The sequence below is a fragment of the Carcharhinus amblyrhynchos genome, chromosome 35 (assembly GCF_965287045.1).
Source record: "Carcharhinus amblyrhynchos chromosome 35, sCarAmb.v2.hapA, whole genome shotgun sequence".
Taxonomy (NCBI): Eukaryota; Metazoa; Chordata; class Chondrichthyes; order Carcharhiniformes; family Carcharhinidae; genus Carcharhinus; species Carcharhinus amblyrhynchos.
In genome coordinates, this window is record NC_137358.1 from 15,643,821 (window position 1) to 15,648,939 (window position 5,119).

The following is a 5,119-nucleotide window of genomic DNA, read 5'->3' on the forward strand; positions in this document are numbered from 1 at the left end:
CCATGAACAGAAATCTACGTACTTTGTTCTAACTAATAAAATCCACTTTTTTAAAAAAACAAAAGCAACTTTACTGTACATTGGACAAATTAAACAAAAGCACTATTAATTTACCATGTGTAATTATAAACCATATTTTATAGTTTTTTTTACTTCTTACAACTTCCAAGAACTATCTTAAAACACATCAATCTTGAAAGTTATTTAAATAAAAGCAAAATGCTGGAAGATCTCAGCAGGTCTGGCAGCATCTATGGGGAGAGATTACAGCCATCTCCACGCCGCTGTAACTTCCATTGTGCTGTCCTCAAACCAACCTTACGATGTCGTCTTTGATCCTATGAAGTAAATAGATTTTACGACCTTTCAGGGTTCACTGAATGCTTTTGAGCTAATTTATCTCTACCTGCCAAAACAAATCATCTCTCTGGACTGCCATCACCGCAAGTATTGCGGACTTCAAGTCTCTCATTATTTAGTTAAGTAAGCCCACCTGTTGTTTTATGGCTATATCTCTTCTGTTCTGACTTTAATTAACAAACATGGATCACTGCCTGAACTGACACTTTGTGAGGTATTCAGGTAAGCCCAGCACTTTTATCACCTTACCTGTACAAATTAAAATCTTTCCAGGACTAAAAATGATCAAAAATATTAACGTGAGCTAGATATATAGCAGCATGCAGTGTGGTCTGCAACATTCTACAAAGGAGCAAGTGGATATAAATGGTGCTTCAATTTTATACGTGGGTGGGGAAATTTGCTGGTACTACCAAACAGAAGTTACAACATTATTGAACTGTTTGACAATATTATGGGTATGGCAACCAGGAATGTACAATGACTCACCCTCATTTTAGGGCGTCTCTGGGCTACCTTAAGAGCAATACTTCAGTTTGTGATCAGTTTGGACTGATCATTTCTGGCAAGAATGGAAAGATCTCACTGCTGAATGAATTTTGATCTTAGAGCAGGAGGAGGCCATTTGGCCCATCACATCTGCACCGACTCTGAGTATCTTACCCAGGCCCTATCCCCGTAACCCTATGTAATTGCCTGATAATTCCCCAACCTACACATCTTCGGACACTAAGGAGCAATTTAGCATAACCAATCAACCTAACTGCACGTCTTTGGACTGTGGGAGAAAACTGGAAAACCCAGAAACCAATGCAAAAGTGGGGAGAATGTGGAAATTCCACACAGTTACCCAAGGTGAGAATTGAACCTAGGTCCCTGATGCTGAGGCTACTGGTATGGACCTACATGTTATGTTGATCTTTCTCTATACCCTAGCTAGGACTGTTAACACTACTCTGAATGCTATGCTTTGTCTGTATAGCGCATAAGAAACAATACTTTTCACTATATCCCAATACATATAACAATAACAAATACAGTCAAGAGAGAGCTGAAGGCACTGGACACTGCAAGGACTATGGGTCCTGACACCATCCTAGCATTAAAATGTGTGCTCCAGAACTAGCTGCACCTGGCCAAACTTTCAAACTGTACAGATACATCATTGATAACTATCCAGCAATGTGGAAAATTGTCTGGATATACCCTGTCCTGAAGAATTAAAATGGGAAAAAATCCAACCCAGTTAATTCTGGCTGAAATACCACACTTATCAGTGACGTTATAGAAGGTATCATCAGTGCTACAAGTGGCACTTAAATTGCAATAAATGCAGTTTGGGTTTTGCCACTGACCAGAAACTAATGGCCACAGCCACATAAATGTGTGGCTACAAGAGCAGGTCAGAGATGGGGAATTCCATGGCAAATAACTCTCCTCCTGACTACCCAAAACCTGCCCACCATCTACAAGGCACGAGTCACAAGAACATAAGAAATAGGAGCAGGAGTAGGCCATCTAGCCCTTCGAGCCTGCCCCGCCATTCAATAAGATCATGGCTGATCTCAAGTGGATCAGTTCCACTTTCCTGCTCTCTCCCCATAACCCTTAATTCCCTTGTCTGTCAAAAGCCTATCTAACAGTGACTTAAATATATTTAGTGAGGTAGCCTCCACCACTTCAACGGGCAGAGAATTCCAGAGATTCACCACCCTTTGAGTGAAGAAGTTCCTCCTCAACTCCAATCTAAACTGCCCCCCCACTTATCTTGAGGCTGTGCCCTCTAGTCCTGCTATCCTTTCTAAGCGAGTCTGGAGTGTGATGGAAAATGAACCCAGTTGTCTGAATGGCTGCAGCTCCAGCAACACTCAAGAAGCCCATCACCATCCAGGACAAAGCAGCCTGCTTGATTAGCACCAAATCCATCACTTTAAACATTCACTGCCTCCACTCAGTAGCAGCAGTGTGTGCTATCTACAGGATGCACTGCAACAATTCACTAAGACTCCTTAGGCAGCACCTTCGAAATCCATGACCACTGCCATCTAGAAGGAGAAGAGCAGCAGATGCCTGGGAGCACCAACACCTGGAAGTTCTTTTTTTGGCACCTTTCAGTATTTCAATTCTAATCAAAAAAGCCAATTCAAATTAAGTCCAATCATGGTCCCACATGAGGCGCAAACCAGATCCAAGCTGACAAGGATATACATCCCATCTTGGATCAAGATCCAAGCTGACAGGATGAGGCACTGCACCCTCTCCCAGGCTTGATCTGATGCTTCATCTTAGCTAAAAGGCTGAGATGGCTTTGAAAATTTGCATCAGGTAGAGCCTCGATTTAACTTCATTGGCTACCCTGATCCTTTACTCTAGCCAGGACAAACCACAATCACAAGCATCAGCACACCCCAAGTGCAATGGGCTAACCTTGTTCCCTGCCTGAAAGTCCTCTGTTTTTGTACCTCTAGGTGCTTTATTCTTAATCAAAAAGCCAATTAAATCCAATCAGGGTCCCCACATGAGGGGCAAACCAGATCCAAGCTGACAAGGCAAAGCTATACATCCCATCTTGGGCTTGATCAAACAAGATCCAAGCTGATAGGATGAGGCATTACACCTCCCCCCACCCCCAGCTTGATCTGAACGCTTCATGTTAGCCAAAAGGCCCAGCTGGCTTTTAAAAGAATTGCAACAGGTAGAGCCTCGATTTAACCTCATTGGCTACCCTGAGTGCTTACACTTGATCTTAGCCATAGGACCGAGAGGCTGGAAGTTCTCTTCCAAGCCCCTCACCATACTGACATGGAAATAGATAGCTGTTCCTTCACTGTCACTGAGGCAAATTCCTGGAACTCTCTCCCTAACAGCACTGTGGGTGTACCTACACCACATGGATGTAGGTGTTCAATAAAGTAGATCAGCACCACTGTTTGAGGGGCAGTTAAGGATGGGAAATAAATGCCAGCTTAGCTAGTGAAGCTCACATCCTTGTATGAATAATGAAAAACAAAGAATTTGCATAAGCTTCAATAATTAACCACACTGGAGGGGGAAGAAAGCTAATAAAAATAAAGTCTGGGTGGACATTGAATTAATTTGATTTATTATTGTCATGTACTGGTATACAGTATTCTTGCCACCGTACAGAAAAAGCATACCATTCTTTGAGTACATAGGGCAGAAGAAAAGGAGAGGGTGCAGAATGTAGTGTTACAGTTAAAGATAAGGCATAGAGAAAGATCAGCTTAATATAAGTAAGGTCCATTCAAAAGTCTGATGGTAGTGGGGAAGAAACTGTTCTTGAGTCGGTTGGTATGTGACCTCAAACTTGTATCTTTTTCTGATGGAAGAGAGTATGTCTGGGGTGCGTGAGGTCCTTGATTATGCTAGTTGCGTTCCTGAGGCAGCGGGATGTATAGATAGAGTCAATGGATGGGACAAAAACAGCATTTATGGAGAAAGAATAGAGTCAACATTTTGAGTCTGGATGACCCTTTGTCCGAGCTATGAGCAAAGAAAATGAGATGAGCTTTGTACTATGAGTACGGGGGTGGGGGGAGGTGCTAAAATTGGACAAAGGAAATGTAAATAGTGGTGAAAAAGGCTGAGAGAGGAATTGAAAGTGTTCAGAGTGTGACCAAAATATCTGAATGGCAGAACAGATATAGATTGTTGAGGAATGCGACAGTGCCCTGAAGGTGGGGGATGGGGGATGATGGAGACCAATATTGGAGAAGTGGAAAATAAAGTTTTAAATTTATTTATTAGTGTCTCAAATAGCTTACATTAACACTGCAGTGAAGTTACTATGAAAATCCGCTAGTCGCCACACTCTGCTCGGGTACACTGAGGGGAAATTTAGCACAGCCAACGCACTGAACCAGCACATCTTTCGGACTGTGGGAGGAAACTGGAGTACGCGGAGGAAACCCACGCAGACATGGGGAGAATGTGCATACTCTGCACAGAAAGTGACCCAAGCCAGGGATTGAACCCAGGTCCCTGGTGCTGTGAGGCAGCTAATCACTGCGCAGTGCGAATGAGGGGTCAGCAGTTCAAGGTAAGGGCAGCAAGGTTCAATACAGATATGAGGAGGACATTTTTTACACAGAGGGTGGTGGGGGCCTGGAATGCACTACCAAGCAAGGTGGTTGAGGCAGACACGCTAGGGTCATTTAAGACTTATCTAGATAGCCACGTGAACAGACTGGGAATAGAGGGATACAAATGGATGGTCTAGTTAGGAACACACGATTGATGCAGGCTTGGAGGACCGAAGGGCCTGTTCCTGTGCTGTATTGTTCTTTGATAAAGATGGATGAATGAGATGAAAAGAAGAAATGAAATAAAATAAACGGAAAAATGGGTTGGAGGTGGAGGCGAGAGTGGATGTCAATGGACAGGAAGCTGGTTTTTGTAATGGAATGGACAACTGTTTGTAGTTTCTTGCAGCCTTGATCAGAGCAGGAGCTCTCTCTCCCTCTCTCACTGCCATTTAATAATAACTTTTATTGCTATGATGTTCTCTCAACCCTCAGGCCATCCCAAGCTCTTTAGACCATTTGAAACTCCACTGCCCCATTGCCCTGCAGTCATTTGGAGTAATTCACAGGGACTCCTCAGAATGCGCAGGCGCCTGACCTTTCCCACAACTGATTGGTGGAGGTGGTCCGGCCCCGCCCCCTCCCGCCGGGGCTCGCCAGTTGATTGGTGGAACGCACCGGCCCGGGGAGGCGCATGCGCAGAGTCAGTCGGGCGT